This window comes from Puntigrus tetrazona, chromosome 19 (assembly GCF_018831695.1).
Source record: "Puntigrus tetrazona isolate hp1 chromosome 19, ASM1883169v1, whole genome shotgun sequence".
NCBI lineage: Eukaryota > Metazoa > Chordata > Actinopteri > Cypriniformes > Cyprinidae > Puntigrus > Puntigrus tetrazona.
Window position 1 is genome coordinate 8,956,628 of NC_056717.1, and position 22,429 is coordinate 8,979,056.

Sequence of the window (22,429 nt, forward strand, 5' to 3'; positions counted from 1 at the left end):
CAAGTATCAATAGTAAAATTGGATATAACCTGTCAAAACCTCCATTTCTAACAGATTTTTAAAAGATCTATTTAATCACATCTTATCTTTTTTTGATGTGAGTTTGTTTCTGTAGAACTTGCACAACAGCGAATGCTACCCTGTGACCAGTAGAGGGCAGAAGTCTTGATCCAGAAACAAGCCTCTTCCCTTTGCCCGCGGTCCGCCGAGAGCACACATTCTTCTTCACACAACCCAAACTCCTTGCAACTTCGAGACAGCTGCGGCTGCGAGAATACAGCAGAAATAAGGTATGGGAATCAACACGTCCTTCCATCACGCCGAATGCATCTTGACAGGATGCCTGCCGAGCGTGACTGTGCTTGCAGGCGGAGATGACTGGCATAAAGTGCGTGGCTGATATACAGATGAACATCTGACATGCCAGGGGAAGGAGGAGTGCTGTGCATGCTGTGCTGTGGATCTGACAGGCAGATAGTCTCAGCGCTTGGGTGTGGTGTGAAAACAGGTACAGACAACTCGGTCTGTCAGCGTTCGCGGAAAGCGAAATGTTCGGATCGCATCCCTCGTTTTCACGTCGAATAAAGCTGCATGTGTCTTTTGGCAGGCGGCGTGTGATGGTGTGATCTGGCATGTGGATGTGGGTTGGAGAAGCCGTGGCTGATCATTAGGGCACTGAGTGTAAACAGCGGCAGGCCCACAGGAGAAGCCTAACGTGGCCTCCTCGCAGAAGATCAATAGAGCAGCACACACAACATAGCCTTAGCAACGGTCTTTGAGATTCACCACCAGATTCCCCATTAAAAATTCTGCCTTTATTCACCAGCGAAAGTGAAAAGGGACTGTCGGGCCGCATGATGACAATAAAACACCATTAAAGGCAATTCATGGGCGTCACAAGACGTCTAGGAATGCATTGTGATTTTGTGACAACGTATACTGTTTTTATAGCCGATTTCGGCGCTTACATTTCAGCGTGTTTCTCTCAAAGAGTTCAAAACATTAGGACTGCAGTGCTTGAGTTTCATGTGCTGAAAACAGTAGTTTAGTAATGCTGCTTTTTTGTCATTTTGAGATACTGTTATGAATAGAGGTTCACTTTCGTGACAATAAAAACAGTGGTCATGATATTCTTCAGAAATTCACATTTGCGTTCCATGGAAGTCAGCCATAAAAGTTTTGCAATATCGTTTTTGTTAAGTAAAACCGAAACTACTAGCAAATGTACAGAAATAAAACACAAATACGAGAAATAGATAAAAAAAAACTTAACTTAATACATGAAATTAAAATTACAAATGCAGATAAAAATATTAAAGTAATAAAATGACTAAAACTGAAATAAAATACATTGCGACTAAAAAGAAATAAAACACAAGAATATTAATAAAATTAAAAGATAATTGAATATATATATATATATATATATATATATATATATATATATATATATATATATATATATATATATATATATATATATATGATTAATGGCATCCAAAATACAGTTACTCATATTCTTCATAATATCCCCCCAAAAAACAATAGTACAGTTTAATGCCATGGCATCATCCATGGCAATGATAAAGTATGATATATACATACGTATACATTGTTTTCAATGTTGTTTTACAGGTGAATGTAACTCATGTAGAACTTGTTGACCAGATGCTGTGAGCCGAGTCTCTTCAGTACTAGGCCAGATATGCTGATGTATTCCTGGGTGGAGGATGGGTATGTTATAGTCTCCATAGAAACATAGCCGCAAAACTCTTGTGGAAAGTCCCTTCCCAAACACTGACCACAATGTGTCAGTGTATGCGAGTGCATGCGTTAAACATTTAGTCTAATTCTATTCCCCCCATAATGGGGCGTATGAGTATTCTCAAAAATATTATAGACTACCATTATCGTTTAAACCTACCCGAGTGTGTCTTGACAATAATCACGCATATCTCACTCCATGTAAATTGTGTTTTCTGCTTGAAACAGAATGTTCTGCTCATAGCGAACAGAACAGAAAATTAGTTTCATAAGGCTTTTTACGTAAAGTTACTGCAGGCACTGGACAGCAAACTTACTCTCAGAGTCAGAAAACTAGACTAGAAGGCATACAGCCGGTGGCTAACAATAAAATTACATTTTCTACCTATTAGACAGTTTTATTAACGGCTACACCGACCCCAAACCTACCCTTACAATGAAAAAAACAGTAACTATTGTTGCAGTGTCACAAAAATTGTGCCCGGTAGCATTTATATGTCTGGGCAATATTTTCTATGCAAATTTATTATACACATTTGACCATTTACAGCACTTTGTTTCTCTACTAGCTGCTTTTTAGGTACTATTCCTAAACTATAGGAACAGTACACACACCCCCAAACCAATCCAACAGCAAGCCCCGCCCTCCGCCTGATTCTAAACATGTCATTGGTCAATCACAGCTCTAAAGCAAATGGTGAACCCTAACCTAATGGCTTTGCAATACGTCCCGATAGCAGCCTATTACTGTTTGTTGATATTTCATAACACTGAACGCTGAAATTGTTTTGATAGGCGACTGCATGATTTGACAAATGACCAAGTCATCCGGGGGCTGAACTGGTTTGAGGGGGGGAGAAAAGTAGATAATTCAGATATTTATGTAATGAGGCCGCAGATGTGGGCACGGGCACACTGCTATTTGTGATACTGCTTTCATAAAACAAGAAATGAAAATGAGCTAGCTCGTATTTGTCTGTTTCGTACATCAATTAATATCGCTGGCAGAGCTCCAAAGGGTTTGCATGTTCACGCGCGGTCTGGAACGTTCAGAGAGTGGAACGGAGCGATCGCAGCGTTCTAAGAGCGTTCGGCTCGAACTCCACTCCGGGATTTCCGTTTCTGCTCCGAGCGAACGATGCAAACCGTGCAGTTAGTTCTCAGTGTCGTTGCGCTAAATATCAGCGCTCCCGGAACGCCGCCGCGAAGACTGTATCAGATTAGAGAAACTACATGACATTAAACTTTAAAACGCGCCATTTGTTAATGGAGCCGCAGACGTCATTATGCCTTTCCATACTTTTAACGGAGCAGCCTCCAATCCCTTCTCTTTAACTGGGCCGGCCAACTGCTCCATATTTGGATTACACATTCACACACACTCTTACGCACGCCTCCACACACTCACTCCCTCCGTCACACACTCGCTCACTCACTCGCTCGCTGGAGGTGGGGGCGCGGAGAGATAGAGCTATTAGCTCGGCTGCAGCAGACATCGTTGTACGAGCGGAGGGGAGACGATTCCACCGGCTGTGCGCGAGAACGCACGGAGAGCCTCCCGCTTCCCTGCCCGTTACACCGTACAGTAAGTCCGCGCATCTAATTTACCAGCGCAAAACTGTCTTTTGGATTTGCTCGCGATCTTTGGGAAAACGGCTGGGAACTAAAGGACGCGGGAGGAACGGAGTGACGTTTATTTAAAAAACAAGAAAAACCTTTGTAAATATTTACTGTGACAATTGCAGTAATTGTTGTGCCAAGCCGTCTGCGGCGAACCGGGCGAGATGTCCAAGATGCGCTGTTTGCCATCTCGATTAAAAATTATATAACTACTTTGAAGTAGCGCATGGGAAGCGGGGCGGTTACTTGAGAGCTGTAAGCCCGAGCAGGGAGCGCTCTCGCCGGGGCTGACTAACTGCGCCACCCCGCCTCCTTTCATCGCTTCGCGTAGATTTATAAACACCTATCTATCTGCGGGATATCGATCGGCCGGCTGTACTTTTTTAAGGCAAACTGTCACTCGTCCTAGCTGTGCGCACTTCTGCTGAGTCAACACTGTTGCTGGAAGCCTTTTGATGTGAAAACACAATCGCGGAAGTGTTAGTCTGTACTAGAGTTGCGACTTCAGCCCGTTTAATCCGCGGCGACGCTGTTTATGCAAGTGCATCGCCCGTCTCTGTTTAATCGGGAATAGGACGTACAAGTGGGCTACAGCACTTTTGTCTCCGCTTCTCTGTCGCTGTGTTTTAATAGACGTCGGTTGTGTTTCAAAACCTATTGAGCATGGTTCCTAAAACGCGGTGTGATTTGTTCGGCGCGTTCCGAGAAGACTCCGGCGATGCTGTCTAGGTAGGCAGCCTTACTAGGCTTTGAGACGCAGCCATTGAGTGTATCCCGTCGTGATGTCACTCGGTTCATCCCGGCTGGTTATATAATGAGCTGTTGCTGTGTATATTTCATGTGTTTGCAGGGCTGATGGGGCTTCATGCATTGTGACCGATATGCGGTGCCAGGGTTTTGTTGCTTTGCAAAATAAACCGTGCAATTTAGCGCTGATTATGTAAACATCTGCTTAAGACAGCAAAAAGCAAATCTTTCCTTAGTACGTTGCAGTGTGGTGTTACACTATGTGATATGTGCATCAGTACTCTAAGCAGTCTGTAGACTTGACGTTGTGCACAGTCTACAGCAGTATAATGTACCATACTGCATATTGTGCAATGCATATTGCCTTAACCACTTTACATGTGCAAAGATTTATTGCATGTGTCATATAGCAGTTACAGCATGTGTTACACTTCATACTGTAGTGTACTCTAATGCAGTATACTACGATAGAGCTGATAGTATGAATTATGATGCACTGTATTATACTATACTATATAATATACCACTATATTGAGCACATGACAGTACAGCATATTATATTGTAGGCTACTAGAGTATACTATAATATATCGTCTTCTACACTGTACTGCAATGTATTTAATTATTGTGTTGCACATACTGTTCTATACAACGCTAGTGTACTATAATATGCATACTATACCATGCAATGTATAGACTTTTTTTAGCTTTTGAATGGACTTCATTCCGCACAGGTTTATGACAGGTGCAGCATATTCTAATCTATATTATTCAAACTTTCATTTGTCAGTGTATTGCATTATGTGCAGTTTTAAAGCTAATTGCGAACTTCTGCAGTAAACGTGAAGCAACTCCCAAATGACAGTTTGTACCGAAAAAGGTCTCCCTCGGTTCAGCTTTCTGAAGAGATTTAATTCACTTTTACACCGCATCCCATAACGAGAGAAAGAAAGAAGTCAAACATAGCGAGAAATGAAATTTACTGCGTGAAACATTCTTGGGTCGAATGTTGAAAGACAAGCACGTTCAAATAAATAAAGGAGGATTATTTGCAGGGTCACCGTGCTACAGTTTCACCGTGTTCCGCCGTCTATTGCCTCCACATGCTCTGTTTTCACGCTTATTATTAGTGTACATTTCCAAGGCTCTTGGATGATTAAGAAATCCTAGCGCTTTTAATGAAAATCCTATTGTTTCGAAAAGCGCGTGGATTAGTGTTTCCCCTTTTTTGTGCGGTAGTAATACATTTCAAACAGTATGGGCTGCCCTTTGCAACCTGGGACTAAGCTGTCTGCTCTGATTATGCAGTGAATGCTTTTTTCAGAGGGATTTGTGTGGCGGTGAATTGCTCAGTGCTATAACTCGGAAAGCAAATCTCTGTTTGATGGCCCCAGTACCACTTACTTTTAAATGCTAATGAGTAGTAATTAAGACACCGAGTATGGCCTAATCACAAGTGCTCTAGAGCGTCTGCTCATTTGTTCGGTTTTACGCATACACCTGTCGCCTGTGAAGTGCTCGTTCTTGATTCTCCTTAGTGTCTGCGCTGTTCAAACTGCGACGGTGTCAATGGAGTGGAGTTAGCTAACACTGGGCTTGTGACAGATGCAGGCAAGGCTAACCTGACATGCTCGAGTGCCAGTGAAATATGGAGAGACACACCTCCACCTGTAGACGGTGCTTACATAATGTCGCTGTGATTGACAGGGACAGTATCAGCCAATGGGTGAGTAGAGCCAGCTGGACCAGAAATTTGTTTACACACTGGAGGGGTGGAGCTTAAGTCAACCTGGCTTCACCCTTTGCTGGAAAATGAGTGTCAAGTTAGGCTTATCCAGGCAAGCTCTTAAAGTACACTCCCTCACAGGTATGCATGCATGAACCCAAGAGCTGGGCCACATTGTTCTGGAGCATAAAAGGCAAATTAATGATATGTCAGTTCTGTTTTTGAGCTCTACGTTCGTTGGCTATAGCTGCTTTTTTGTGATTTTTCACCTCGAATCTAATACTTTATGTCATGTTACTTTTTGTCTATTAAGTCTGTGGACGTGTTTGCACCTGGTATTGAAATCTGTCTTGGGCCATTTGATCGCAAGTGGCCATCTGTTGCTGTTTATACATCTCGCATGTTCCATATATACTTTTGCAGTTTTAATCCGGTCACATGTGATGTTTTGAGCAGAACGCTTTAGGGACAGTTCACCCAAAATGAAAATTCTGTCATCGTACGCTCACCTTATATGACGTATGAACAAAGCTTAAGCTATTTTTGTTCATACAGGGCCCCAAATTTGAAATCTCCAAAAAAAGGAGTTCAGTGGTTTAGTGTTTGTCCTTCTATTTCATTGTATGTACATTTTCAACCTAAACATTTTTGCCAAACTTGAAAAACATACCTAGACTGCGCTTTCCAACTGACATATTAACATTAGCAGCAGTAAAACACTTTTATCTTTTCACACTCATTTCTGTTACAGAGGCAGATTATTGATTAACAAAGACTTATCCTTGCATGTTTAAAAACTCAAAAGGCTTTTTCCATGATGCATGATTCGTAAACTAATGCATTTTGACATTTGCTTCACATAACATACTTGTGCTCTGTAATGTACTGTACAGCTTTTCTGACACAGTAAACTTGCTCAATGGCTCACCTGGTATACTGCATTCCACCTGCAATCAGAGGAGTGGAGTGGACAGGTACGAGTCAAATAACAAATAATAAGTCCTGATAAAAGTAATGTTTGGGTAAGGTTTAGTAGGTTTAGATATTTCACCTAAAGATCCAGTTATTGTAGACATTATAGACATAATGTAACACGCATGGCTGATTGTTAACAGTAATAAAATGGGTTGAATTTTCACTTAATTTCATTGAAAATCTTCAGTGGTTGATTGACAGGTGAGTAGGTGGTCCATCACGAACACATTAGCATTTGCACTGCAAATGCAATGTAGTCCCGTGTTTTCGATCACCTCTGAATGTATGGATATTTATATCTGTCCGCTTGTGGTCGGACGCGAGTACCAGTGTAAAGGGAGTCTACAGAAGTTCAACCTCCTTTCACAGTGTCAGAGTCTCACAGTAGGGAGAGAGTATGTGGTGGGAAGAAGGAGGCAAAGAATGGGAGGGGAACGGGATTGATTGAGCAATGCTGTTTTCAGACCTTTTTAGCTCTTTTCTTTCATCTCTCAGCTCTATTCATTTGCTCTCCCTCCATGGGCGCAGTACACATCCCCAACCTGCTTTTGTACTCCAGCGCTCAAGAGCTTTTTTTGATATTGAGATGAAAAACATTCCTTTCTCCAATGAGTGGATGTCAGCGTGCAGGCTGCTCGTCTTCCTCTAGACTCCCCGTGATGGCTTTATGTATAGCCTGAATTGAAGCTTTTTATTTTTCAGCCGAACAATGCGATGAACGTGAACGTGCTTGAAACTGTTCATTGTTCAGTGAATGTGCTGATTTTTTTTCCCTTCTTGTCAAAGTGTGGCGCTTGAGGATCATCAATAAATCTCTTCATCCATCTAGATGCATAGTTAAAAATAAAGCACTTACATGAATAAATCACATTCAAGCCTCCAGAATTCATGACATATCCAGGCACTGCATTTTGGAGAGTACTATACTGTACAAGCATGTGGTTTCTGGACAGCCGGGAGTCATTTTGAAGTCTTTTAAAATTGTGTTTAATGGCCTTATGTGGCCTTTGAGTCGGAAATATCATGATTTTGAGATAAATGTAAAAAACACATGAATGGCCATGCAAAGTCAATTTAAGAGAAAGGAAATTTACCTGATACCTGGTCCCTGCAATATGTAAGTTTCAGAAGGCAACATTGCAGTATTGAAAAAATTTTTTTTGGCCAGATAACTTGATCTTTCAGATTTATTGGGCTGTTTTTCATCAAGAGTATCTGCATTAAAAAAAAGAACTATTACTTTTCACTCTGAAGAGGGTTTTTGGATGATCAATTTTGGAAAATGTGAAAGATTTTTCCAACTCAAAACCCAAATCCATATTCCCGTAATTATCTATGTTGATATGCTTTGATATATCATCGAAATGATTGATTTTATTCATTCCATTGCAGTAATATTAATGTGTCTGGTCAACAAATATAAAGTTTTTGACTCAGATTGTGGATGCTTTATGCAAATTAATCTATTATTTTTTTAAATACCATGCGTACATAAACCAAAGGCTGCCTGAAAGTGATGCAGGAATATTTAATTATGCTTAACCACTTGTACAAGCTACTCAGATTCTGTAACTCGTTGCGATAATGTCTGCCTGCCTCGGAAGTAGCAGCTTACCAGGTGTCCGTGAAAGCATCATCCGTGCTTGTCAGTCAGCTGATCTGAGGCTTTGTAGTGAAGATGGGTTCGGATATAGAAAGAATCGATGGCTGAAGTCCTGAATGGCAGCGTGTGAATAGTGTAGCGGCTCTGTGTCAGTGTGGGGATCGATGACCCCTCTATGGACTGCTGTCCTCCTCTAGCGTGGGTATCTGTATGCTTGCTGCTCCCTCTGGGCGTATACAGACAGTAGAGCTACTATTGATGCCACCCTTTCACCATGAAAGCAACAAAGAACAGCAAAGCTTCACGCTCATGTGCAGCTGGTTTAGAACACGATGAAAATCCTCTTAAAGCTCATCGTGGAAAAGGCCTGTTTCTGAGAGCCTTAAGTAGCATCCGTTATTGGAATCTCCTTAAAGGCGTAATTCACCAAAAAGGTGAATTTGGTTATCATTTATTCATCTTTATGTCTATACAGGCTTGTGTAGAAAAGTAGACCTTTAGGAGAATATTCATCATGCTCTTCTCCATAAAATGAAATTGAATGGAGACCAAGAGCTGTTAAAAATACTAAAAAGGCATTATCAAAGCATAAATAAAAACTCTTCCAGTATTTTGCAATTCTTCTGAAGCTGGTGAATAAATTGAAGTTTACGTCCTTAGTGACCGAAAATATTCCTTGGTCACCGTTGTCACCATTTGTTTTCAGTGAATGGAAAAAAGGCAGCTTTATCAGTCTGCTAAACATCTCATTTTGTGTTTTATAAACACCATAACGGGTTGGAACAACACAAAGGCTAACAAATGATGACATCATTTTTGTTTATGAAGAAATCGTCTTTTTAGTCGTCGGTTTTGCAGTTCATGATTGCGCAGAAGGTTAACGGCTCTTAATATAACAGCCCTCAGGAAATCGACGGTCTAAAAGCCTTATTCACAATATATATAGCAAAAGAATTATGCATCAGTCAGATGTTGAGGTACCGCACAAAGCTAGCTCTCTGTGCAATGTTACGTCTCAACCTTTTTATCGCCACAGTTGGCCTGCATTTATATTTATTGGCATTCGCTATGGCAATAGAATAGCCTTATTTGTAATGAGGAACTCGGCAGGGAAAAATTACACACCTATTTTTAGGCTCCTTACTGTTAGTCTCATGTCTCATGTCACTAGTAATTCTTTTTAGTATGAAAATGACTAAATAATAGAGCATTATGTGGCTGAATACCTCATCAGTTTCTCTGTTCCTTTCCATCTGATATGTATTACATTTTGAAACTGCAATAAATTTAGCTTGTTTTGAACTGTTTTGCATATAGTTCATAAACAAAGGGCAGCTGGAACCATTTGACCAGCTTTTTATAAGCCCTGAGGCAGAGGACACACATAGGAAGACAATTCTCGTGGAGCAAAAATGCCATCCTTTCTGTTGCAACTACTCAGATAAATAGGACCACCAAGTGTTCTTTAACCGCAATGCATACTTCTGTCCGCCCTCACATTTCTTGCAGTACAGAGAGGGATTGCAGACTAAAGTTCCTTGGCGTGACAAGCTTGATCGTCAGAAGTAAAAGAGAAGGAAATGAGGTAGAGATTCCATGAGGAAGACAGGGGCTGGATTATTATTTCTTAAGTTGAACTCCAAAGGTGCGTGGAATTCCACAGGTAAAATAGAGTCACAATAGGAATCTGTATGCTTTGGAATTTTGTGTGATAGACATGAGGTGAAACATTTCCCAGCGCGGATGTCACATTATGTGCAAGCTTGTTGAATATTTAAAACTCAAACTACCGATGTAACGTTGAGGTTTGGAAGTAACCTCTGAGTTCATGCATCAATACACTGTTTACAATAGACCTACTTTGGCCGTGAAAGTTTGCCACAGTTTTGCAAATATGACAGTGCCATAAGAAGTTTGTAAGAATGTTCCTAAAGTGCAATTCTAGGATTTAAAATGCACCCAAAATATTTTTATTTATATGATTTTTTTTTTTTGTAGTTAGACAGAGCAGTCTGTTGCAATGATTTGTCATCTGTTTTTCCCACGCTCTCTCTCTACAATGAATACATCCTGTATCTGTGTGTGCATGTTGAAACAACCTAAAAAAATCATAAAACATTTTACCTTTGGCGATTTACGTCAAGTTGGAGTTAGTTACCAAAACTTTCATAATTTGCAATGACCTTGCACATTTATTTTCAGAAATTAAAATTCTTTTGTCTTTTTCATTCAAAAAACATTCTTTAGAACAATTTTAAGTTAGAAAATAGCAGTTAAGAAGAATAACGCATTCTTTTGAATATGGCTTGAATCTGGCCCATTGAAGTGGGAATACCGGAAGATGTCTCCACCTTGACAGGTGAGAGGGATGTAGTGGGACCCGCCAAGCATCATGGGTCTCACAGCAGGTATCAAGGATTGAATACTTCCAGCACAGAGGAGGATATGCACTGAGAGAGGAATTCAATAACAGGAAAACTGCATGGATACAAACAATCTGTGGAATACCGAAATCCACCCTTAACACTGTTATGTTTGGCATGATATAGTCTTTTCTTATTATGCATGCTGTATTATTCAGGTGACGTGAAGTCCTTAGCAACTGCTCACCTTGGTGAATTTGGTGGAAAGAACGCAGGGCTTTTGGGCAGGCTGCAGGGACTTTACTACAAGCTGTACTTAGTGCAGTTACAGTACGTTGAAGGAATTTCCTGAAGTTAACGCCGGCCTTGAATAGACAAAGTGTGGTTTTGACAAAGGGGAGACGCACCAGAGAAAAACCAGGCTGACGCAAAGCAAAATACTGCGTGCTGAGATAAAACAAGTGAACGGCCGTCCCAGTTCCGTCCCATTTCCCCTCTCAAGTGATGTCATTGGAGCAGTGGAGACGTGCCAGCGTTCGGAGGGAGGCGCTCCCCCCCTCTCGTGGAGTTATCCCGTAAAATCTTTCCAGAGAGACTCTCAGAGGAGGCAGCCAGACAAGCATTCCTCCCTCTCACATCTCTACCGCTCCATTTTTTTTTTCCTTTGTCTTTTTCCATCAATTCCTCCAACAATGTGAGTCTGAGTCAGCCAGAGGTACTTAAAACATAAATTCTCGATGTGGGCACATTGAGAACAATTGAGTGTGTTCATTAGCATCATGCAGCACTCAAATCATTTGAAGAAGTTCACAGATCTCATGAGTCTTATTTAAGGGCTGTTAGTTGTATCATAAAAGTATAATCTGTCCATTTTTCATTGGCTAATGTTTTGATTAGTGGTGCTTTTTATTTGTAGATGCTCTTACATTTTTACTCTTATTTCTTACACTTAAATCAGGATTTACACTCCTGACTTTATTAGTGCCCATTGCTAGTCTTGAGGTGATCAGTTAAAGGTCCAAAATGAAAATGTCATTAATTACTCACCCTCATGTTGTTCCGAACGTTTTTTGCCATTTTAGAGAGCATCACAACTCATACGCATACTTTCCCCTAGGCGTAAACAAAGCTTATTATGTTCATGCTAGGGCTTTCCCTCAGAACTTAAACAATGCTGATTACGTCAAATTACATTACAATGTATTTACTAATGGTACGTTTCTGGACCTGGGGACATTTTAGTTGTATTGCTGTCTATGGAGGGTCATATAGCTCTCCAGTTTCATAAGTAATATCTTTATTTGTTCTCCAAAGATGAATGAAGGTCTTATGGGTTTGGCATGACATGATGGTGAGTAATTAATGACACTTTCATTTTGGGGTTAACTAACCCTTTAATCTGTGCATTCTAATCCTGTTTGTCTTGGCAATATTTAATCAAAGTCTGAAAATTAGCTTCAGGTGTGAAATGACATTCCTTCTCTGATGACATCAGTTTGACGGCTTGGGCAAAGAATCCTTAAACTCTTCTTTTTAAACCGTTAGTTTGCTGTGAGCGAGAGAAATGAAGAGGATCTGCTAAAATAAAAACCCGTCCTCTAGTTTATATTCCATTTCAGTTTGAAATGCATCAAAATACTTCACTTGTTACATTATGCCACACATGTAGTAGGCCTGTCTCAAAACGTTATTCGTTTTATGAGCAATTGGCATCAGTTGACTGAAAAAGTAAGTTTAATTTAAAGTAATGGAAAGAAACACAAACAATTTGAAATCCAATAATGGCCAATAAATATCCAATATACGTATATAAATGAAAACATCTCTAATATCAACTAACATGTTTCAAGTGCATAAAACAACCACTCCAAGGATGGACACAAAATATCATACCGTATAAACTTGAGGGTTGACTCTCTTGACAGTAAGCAACCAACCAGCTAACAGTCTGAAATACACCTTAGCATAGTGTCTGCAACTTTTGCAAAATGCAAAAATCTATTGCCTCGGATTTTATATCTAGCTAAAATCCTGTCGATGATAATTTTGAAGGTTCTTGCTAAATAGGCCGCCTCTTGCACAGAGTCAACAGCTGTCAGTGTGGTGAGGCAGCTTTGGGACGGGGAGGTTTGCAGGTTGAATGAGCAGCAGGCAGTGGACTGATGAGGCCTGACACAGATGAATGAGGTTAATCTGAAGGCCACCGTGTAAAGCGGTATCCCAGGTGTCAGCAGTGACTGAGGATATTTACCATAAGCTACTGTGCATGAAATCCAAATATCTATTTGTTCACTGTACTCTTGTCGCAATGGTTACCCAACCAAAACCGCCATGTCGAAAGTCTTACAGAGAAAGGGGTTGCCGTAGACAGTAGTACACGGCATGAGGATGTGTGGCTGTCTGATTCTTGTTCCCGAAATGTCAGCTCTCTGTGACGTCTGCACATCAACACTCGTTTCTTAATGCAGATTCAAAGAGGTCTGCTTGTCCCAGCACATTCTATTGATGCGCTGTTTTAAAGGCATCATGGAAATCCATATTGAGCGTAGTAAGTACTGTCAATGTACTGAAAAGAGAACTTTCCTATACATCAGACAAAAGGCGTCATATCGGCTATGAAGAACGATTGAGGGCTTTTTGGTTTGCATCTGAAGTGCTGTTTTCCAGAGAAGGAGGTGGGGTATGCAAAATAGATACTACAGCCTTGGCTCTGTTAAACATTTCATGTCACGTCCGGAATTGCTATTTATTTACCCTTCACAGTTGGAGATGAGAAAGCGAGCAGGCGCGAGGGAGGGGAACAGGGGGAGCTCTCTTCTTCAGCAGTCTGAATGCAACCGTCTCATGAGAAAACACTGTCTACTAACAGAAAACATTTCCTAGTTAACTTCATTAATCTTTCTTCTTCAGTGGTGAGTAGGGCATCTTCTTATGCTATAGAATGTATCTATAAGCCTGCAAAAAGTCAGGGTTATTAAATAAAATATAAATAAAACTTTTGGTCCCACGTTGTATTAGGTGACCTTGACTACTATGTACTTCCATTTTAATAATTTGGTAGAATGCACTTATCGTGTACATACATGTTTTTATATTGTACTTGGTATTTTTTAAATTACCTATATGTAATTACATCTGTAATTCATTTTTGTACTTACATTTATAATTACACTACTGACCCATGCCTTACACCTTAAACCTACCCATACCACCAAACCTGTTCCTAACCTTATCTATATCCCACCTTAGTAGCAGCAGGTGTATTGCAATACGCTATAAATAAAATAAGTACATTGTACTTGCACCAAAAAATAAGTACATAGTAGTTAAGGTCATCTAATATAAAGTAGGACTAACTTTTTTATTTTGTGCTAGTTGCCATAGAAAATTGTCTTGTTTAGTAAATCTGGCCCTAATTTTTTTTCAGAAAATTTTAGATTAAATAATTGTAAGATTTAAGATAAAAAAAAAACTATTTAGTCACAAAGTCTCAAAAAATGCTTTTGTGATATAAAGTCCAAATAACTTTTTATTCTTGTTTATTCAGAATTTTTTTGGGGGCAGCCTAGTTCCACATTGACCATGGTTTTACCAAGTAAGATGTATGTGTGGATCTGTTGGTCCTGAAATAGCATTTCTATACCAACCAATCAGATTAAATGGTTATTGTGGTCCTGGGTCACATTTTTATCAGCATATTTTATGGGTACGCTGTAAAAAGTGATATTGATCCGAGAGCTTGTCTTATTTGGTAAAATCAAGCTCACCCTGGCTCCACCCAGATGTTACGCTAATGTAACGTCACAAGACTGTACCAAGCTTTCAGTGCAACCTTTAGCATAAACGCTACATAAATGCATGGAGATGTTCTGGTGTGACTGAATGTAGCACCAGCCACGCATGTCACGGTACATGTGCATGTTTCTAAAGCAAGCCAGTCTGACACCTAGCCACATTCAGTGCAATTGTGATTCTAGTAAATGTCAGTAAGTGATGCATAACCAGCTGTCAGAGGATTTCTGGTTGACACTGCCTGAAGAGTTGTAACCTTGCGTGTCCGTGAACTTGATTTGACTGGAGACTACGGGGTGATTATCGGGAGGACGCTACTCTCTCTTAGCGTGCTTGTGTTGTTCTGGAGATTACATCAGGAAAGGCATACCAGAAAGGGGCTGAGGGCTTCTTCTTTTTCCTGTTGGGAAATGATTTGATTCATGTGGCCTGTGTTCTCAGCAACCTATTCATACTAGTTACCTCAATGTTGAAGCGCAAGCAGAGCTGTGGCGTTTCCTCTCAACCGCTGACAGTGCATGGGTAAAATATGGGGTGTGCTGCGGAACACAGAATAGCACTGTATTTTTTAGGCTTTGAGCTACTTCACAGAGGAGGCAGTACTTTTTGAGCTCCTCTGACAGGAACCCACCCTTAGAGAAACATTATACGGTAGACTCGCAATTTCAAGGGTAGTCTACTTTGAGCACAAAGGCATTCTTTCCCATTCGCCGCAGAGCCTTCAAACTTTCAAGTCCAAAGACAAGGGAACGTAACTGTTTCCAAATAGTTTTCTCTGTGAAAAACTTTGGTAGATGACGAGCAGGAGTCCTCGCGCTATCTATAGTTGCTAGATTAGCAGGTTTCATTGAATTCTCACAGTCTTTTTGCCCAGTGTAGCGCGTGATTGTTCCATCAATAGTAATATTTCTCAATCCTGCCTGTTCTAGCTTAGAAAGCGGTGGACTTGTTGTTGTTGTTGTTGTTGTCGTCGGTGGTGATGTTTAATCTCTTAAGCCTGAGGGCAGATTTTGTAATACATTGTAAAGGAATTACACATTGTTACACCAACTTCCCTTAGTTACTCCAATTTCCCAAATCTCAGAGGATAATTCAGACCTTTCAGTAAGCATTCTGTATTCATTTTATGGAAAGAGGATTTTTTTTCTTGTTTGGTGTGATATAAAAATCATTCAGCTTTACAGATTTGTAGAGAAACCACATCTCATGTGTCGAGTCACAGACACTTCAAATTGAATTGGATTAAAATGCTTCAGATGAGTTAATTGGGCAACTAAGAGTTTTTGAGGATAGCTAACTAAAGTTATACAGTTATATACTGTTATGTATGTATATATGTGTGTATATTCTAAAGAGTAGTATCAAGACCATGACCCCGCTTTCCATTAAAGTAGAAATGACAAAAAGAAACATACTTTACTTTTCATTACCAATTACTAAATACTAATTTCCATAAATATACAAACAATTGTGGTAGTAATAATTAGAATAATAATGCAAATTATCTTTTGATTGAATCAAAGTAGCTTTGCATAAATGTAATGGGATAAATATAGTGCTGTCAATTGATTAATCACGATTAATTATTTTTTTGAATACATAATATGTGTGTGTGTGTAAAAAAAAATGTTGATGTTTATACATTTAAAATGTTTATTATATATATATATATATATATATATATATATATAATTATATTAATATTCATGTTTTTCAAATATATACTATATGTGTGTGTATTTATGCATACATAATATAAGTCCATATAAAAGTATGCACACATATTATGTAAACACATTTTGAATGTGATCATGAATAATAATTTGGCAGCAGTAGATAAAAAAAATTATATTATTATTCAATTGTAATCTTTATTATTATTATTAGTAGTAGTAGTAGTAGTAGTAGTAGTCATACTTTCCATGTTTTAGTTTTAATATTTTTATTGTGTCAAAGCTGAAATGCATACCATTTTATTTAATTTTCTTATTTATGATTTTGTGTTAAAAAGCTGAAAACAGTAATTAAAATAAATTCCGTACACCTGTTATCACACAAACAAACAAAAAAAAGATAATTTGTGTTGTATAAGAACCAACTAATTGCTGTGTTTCAAGACATGACAGCTTTCCACTCTCGCCCCGTTTATTCCTGTTTTCTCACAGCAGTTTAATCATGTTAACTAATCACTAGGGGTCAGATGATAGTATTTCTGTTTCTGATAAGAAGTTTTTCCATTAAATGGGTCAGTTGTAAAGACATGAAGCACTGCAGTCTAATCTGGGAATTCCTCTTAAGGGCTTTTCGGTAACCACTGCTGCGTTACTCAAAATTGTGCAGCGTTTCTCTTATAGTTAATTAAAAGACCCCAGATCTTTCCCTCAATTACTTATCAATTATCCCGGTGTTTCTCTGAGGTCCTGCAGGGCCGACTGGACCGTTCCCTCTGGTGATGTGGATTTGAATGGGACGGTATAATGAAGCGGAGCTGTGTTGGTGTATTTATCCGTATGGGAGTCGAGGGTGGGGGGGGCGGTTTTTTATTTCTACCACTGCAGTCGTTTTCATTTTTTTTTGTCATCATCTGCCCCACTTTCAGTCTTTCATCTTCAGAATGGACTGTCAAGGAGATGTATGTTTGTGTGGGAGTGTGTCACCTTGTGTTTTTATGTGTGCGTGTGTGGGTAAGATGCCTTTACACGCTTTTATGTTACGTTGTGTGTGAAATGGGTGTGTATGCTGCGGTTTATAGAGGGTAAGTGTACGCAGGGAAGAGCTATTCTAGGCTTCTTTTGCTCTTGTATTTGAATCTGTAAACGTGTTGTGTGGGCTGGAAACTGAACGTTATGAGCTGCAACCGATATGGTGTGTGGAAACTAGTGGGGTCATTGGTGAAACTGAAGCTGGGGTTCTCCAGCCCTGATCCCTGGCACCTCTCAGGGGTCTTATATCTGTGTACCATGAGGTTAACTGATCAGCTGGGTTACGTACAGGGTCCAAAATTAGCTTTTTGCCAAATGAGTCCATGGTGATTAAACAAATTTTTAACAAATGAATCATAGATGTACGTTTTAGGGGCCATGAAACAATATTCTGGTTTATTCTTGATGTTCATTTATTCTTCTGTGGTTTGGGGTTGTTTGTTGGTTTGTTGTTATTGTTGTTTTATTGAAAGAAATTAGTAGATTTATTTAGAAAGAGTGCATTAAATTGACCAAAGTTGAAAGTGAAGATGTTTATCTTTTTTCATTGTTAGATCTATACTATGCTATTGCCAGTACTAAATATTCCTGAAAAAGTTATTTTTCACAAAAAACTGTTTTAAAAAAGCTGGTAATAAGTCTTTCTGAAGCAGCAAATCAGAATATTAGAATGATTTCTGGAAGATCGCATGACAATGAAAACTGGACTGCTTAAAATATAGCTTTGCATCACAAAATTAAATGATATTTTAATATATATGTTCTTAAAAATTATACATTTCTGTATAAATAGTTCCAAAAGGAATCTTTAACATCTGAAGAACACAAAAGGTTATTTGTGGCAAAAATATATATTTTAATATTTCATATTTTAAATTGTAATAATATTTCACAATATTTTCGTCGTTATTGAATTTTTGATCAATTAAATGCAGCACAAGATACCTCTTTTTTCAAAAACATAAAAAACCCTTTTGAACTGTAATGGTTAATTAATTAATTCATCCATTCATCCATTCATTCATCAATATTCCAAGCCATTTTCTCCATTTCTTTTCATGCAAAATTTCAATATTCCTTGGATGGGAACATTTATTAATTACCACCAGCCAGCAATATTGTTACACCATACAGTACACATCTCTGTTCTTTCTTCAGGATGTCATTGCTTTCCAAAGGCACACACACAAACTCTGCTCTCTGGGCTTTCAGCAGTGGCTGTTGTTGATCACAGAGGGCCTGAGTTCCCCCTCCTGGGATTTGGGAAAGTTTTCAGGCTGGCCTGGTACCAGAAGGCTTCACATCTCAGCAGATATCCTTAGACCCAGTGTGTGTTAAGTAACAGCAGCAAGAAGCTCTCTAGTGTAAGTGTGTGTTTGTGTGTCCCTGCATCCTTCATTACATAAGCAGGGTCACTGCAAACAGAGACCCGCAGAGACGAGAAATGAGGGCCCCTGATGTGTCCGCTGTACACATACACACACTTTTTGTGTCTAGATTTGCAGGACGGCAACCATATCGACGAATAAAAATCAACTTAACAACAGACAGACTATGAAAAAGCATTTGCCACCCCAGGCGTGCAGGTCGCAAATACCCTTGCTGATAAAAATCACAAGGTGGGTCACATGACGTGCATGTTCAGGTCACTGAGTAGCTCTTTGAAAAATAGCTCCGCTTTGTAAAACAGGTTTTGTCTGCAGAGTCAGTCGTACCGTGTTGTGCGTCCCATCGCCAATGAGATTACTCTGCTGGTCGGCTCAGCGTTAGTTTCCTGCGGTTTCAGAACTACCGTGGCGCTGTTATGCAAGAGTCTTCATTGAAAGTGACAGAAAAAGGTTTTCCGAAAGGTTTCGTGACCTTTTATCCGGCCGTACCGAGGCTGTAATGTTAACAAACCGTTTGTAGGGGAGCAGGGGAAGGCTAAAAGGTTTTGCTGTCAGAGCGGTGAAATCTCGTGGTGCTGTGGATTGAATCGGCAGGTCCCCGCTGACCTCGCACATGCGCGCGCGCACACACACACACACACACACACACACACACACACACACACACACACACACACACACACACACACACACACACACAGACACACACATACGCACACATACGCACGCGGCGGGAGTGTCGCGCGATTGACTGTCGACGCTGGATCACTGGGCCTGGGGTGTTTCATTCGCACTCCTGCTCTATTTGTGCTGCTTTCACGGATCTCCAGCTTACGTAAAGCACATGCTTGTGTTCATCCTTTATGTTCTGTGAAAGAGGGTGGGAGGGACAGCTTGCGCTTAAAAAAAAAAAAAAATGGCAAGGTTTTTTTTATGACGTTTCTTTTTGGCCAATTTTCATACTATTCATACTAAAATACCATATTAGAAATCTAAAATATAATATAGATCTATTAAATAAAAAACTAAAACTATAATTATTTTTGTATATATACTGTACCTTGGTATTTCTTTCTTTCTTTCTTTTTTTGTTTTTAGCTTTTTTTGAACATGCACAATGTTATTCAGTTATATTTGTACATTGTACCAACATTTATTTTTATTGATTTAGAGCGAGAGAGGGAGAGCGAGCAAGAGCGCACAGGCAGGTGAATAGAGATGTGCTCTGTATATTTGGGATTGTAATGCCTTGCAGCTCTAATCCTTGCATTATACCCTCTGTGGATTTGGCCGTGGAATTACCCTGTAGTAAAGAGCTCAGTGTGTGTGATTGGTGGCCAGACACTGATGGAGGGGAGAGGGTCTCTGCTGTGTGCTGTTCTCGCTGAGTGGCAGGAAGCCAGGACAGGGAGAGAACCTCATTGGATGTGACAGTGTTGTGAAACAAACCAGCAGCAACATAGCAAGTGAATTACAGAAGCGGAGGCCTGGTGTCTGGGAAAGGACCGACTGCTGGTGTGAGCGAACATGTGGTCGCGTGTGTACGCTACAGTATGTCGGAGAGGCTGATGTTAGCACAGTCGTGTGCTATTATTTGTGTGTATGCTCTTTTTATGTCTCCATTGCAGCAATTTGAATTGTAGTACTAATTGTACTCATTTTAATAAGCAGCGGCTGTATTTTAACACCCTATCTGCACAGCAACAGGTGATACAACCATTTACTGAAACGCAGAACTTGGTTCTTAAAATTAACTATTAAAATGACAAAAGTAATAACCATAATATAAAAATTCTAAATGTAGCATAGAAATAGTCTTTGATTTAACTGGAATATCTATTATTTATTTGCTAAAGAAAATGTGTTAAAAATGGTGAATAATTACAAAATTATTATGCACAGAGTTTTGAAAATCAACATTCAATCCTGTCAAATATGTGGCAAGCTTTAACTATAGAAACATATACTGTGCATCTGCTTAATTTATCTTTTTATAGCAGTGTAAATCTCTGATGATTAAAATTGTCATTTTAGTCTGTTATAAGGATTGATAGCTGTTTTGTACTTTTAAAAGAAATCAGAGAAATGGAAGTATCCAGTATATTGAAGGGAGGATCAATTGAAAAATGAAATGGAGAGCTTTTAAAACCCAGCGATTCATCTCAGTTACAGAGGAGCAAAAACATCTTCAACAAATGAATAACCAAGTCCAGTTTCGCTTGAATGAAAATGCACCTGATCTTTACAGACACTCTGTATGACTGAAATCATTCCTAGGCTCATTACGTAAGTTCAGAACAGCAAATATCACACTCTGCCAAATTATCAACGTTCATGTCATAAAGCAACTAGAGGCTGCCTCTCATCATGTCTGGACTTAAAGGCATAGTTCACACATAAATCTCATTTGCGCACTAATTGTAATTGTATAGCATAGAAAGGCCAGCACATTCCTAGAAGTATCTTCTTTTGCTTTCTACTGGAGAAAGTCGTGCAGGTGACTCGACGGCGAGTTAATGATGACAGAACCCTAATTTTGTATTACCTGTCTCTTTAAGGATTAGGTACACTTTTAGAGCCGTAGTGTTGTATTACTGTGAAGCAAGAGTTCAGTTCACCAGTAAGTCATTGTCACGAAGCTTGTTCTGGGTGGAGTGTTTGTGTGTGTCTTCATTATCTGTGTCAGCAGTGTGCTGCGTGACTGGCTGCTGTGCACCGATAGGTCAGAGGTCAGCCGTCAGCAGTGAGCAGGAGAACTTTGAGCTGGCCGATAGGGGTGTGTGTTTGTGGTTATGTAAACGGCCTAGCGTGTGTGTGTGTGTGTGTGTGTGTGTGTGCGCGCACCAGGAGCTTCATTCAGTAGCTTCTAAAGGGCCGTTCGCAATCACAGCTATTTGCAGAGAGACAGAACAACCTGAAGTCTTTCATTTCCAGTCAGAGTTGGTGATTTCTGATGAAAACTTGCCATGACTTAGATCAAATATGTAAATGGATTCTATTCTGATGGGTGGGCCATCAAGTGTTAAATGCAAATCATACAGAGGATCTAACCATATAGTTGTGTATAATATTATGTATAATTGCAAAATGATACATTTCATTTTTAAAGGAGTTGAGAAAACTCTTCCCATATCATGTGCCATTGATATGGTGTTCAATATGGCTAATATTAAGCTAATACTTGATGATAATCATATTGTCGATAATCGTATTATTTGATTGTTAATTCACTTCCACCAGTTCACTGTGCATGGAAAACATCTGCCAGTTATGCTACTTTACAAGACTGAGCAGGATGCATAGTAATGTTTTTGTGAAGAAAATCATTTTTTAAAGTCTGATTAATTCCTATTCAACAGATAAATCAAACATTAAAATAATCATTGCAGTTTTAAATAATACAGCAGTGGACGCTTACACTGTTGCATATTCACAAAATATTTGTCCTGTTTAGCCTGTCCTGTTAATAAGACTTTTATTTGATATTTTCATGACAAAATAAAACCAGACAGTTAAACACACTTAGACTAAGGTAAATATATGAAGGAGCTAAAACATTGTGGAAGAATAATAGATAGATCCAGAGTGTGTATTTGTTTACTGTATTGTTATTATGGGTCATAATGAAAGAAAATCCATTTTAGATTTGTATTTTTTATTTATATAAATATGTATTTTGCATTTCAAAACTACACAAATATAAATACTTGTGGGATTAGTCATGATTTGCTCTATATAAAAGCAGTTTG

The 22,429-nt window shown here is 39.3% G+C and overlaps 1 protein-coding gene across 2 annotated transcripts in view; it reads left to right on the forward strand.

The window, feature by feature from the left end:
- Positions 1-3,138: 3,138 nt before the first annotated feature.
- atxn1a (ataxin 1a) overlaps positions 3,139-22,429 on the forward strand; it is an 86,280-nt gene continuing 66,989 nt past the window's right edge. For both annotated transcript variants that reach the window (XM_043218389.1, XM_043218390.1), the window contains exon 1: positions 3,139-3,349. The gene's annotated coding sequence lies outside the window, so the exon portion shown is untranslated. The remainder of the gene's footprint in view (positions 3,350-22,429) is intronic.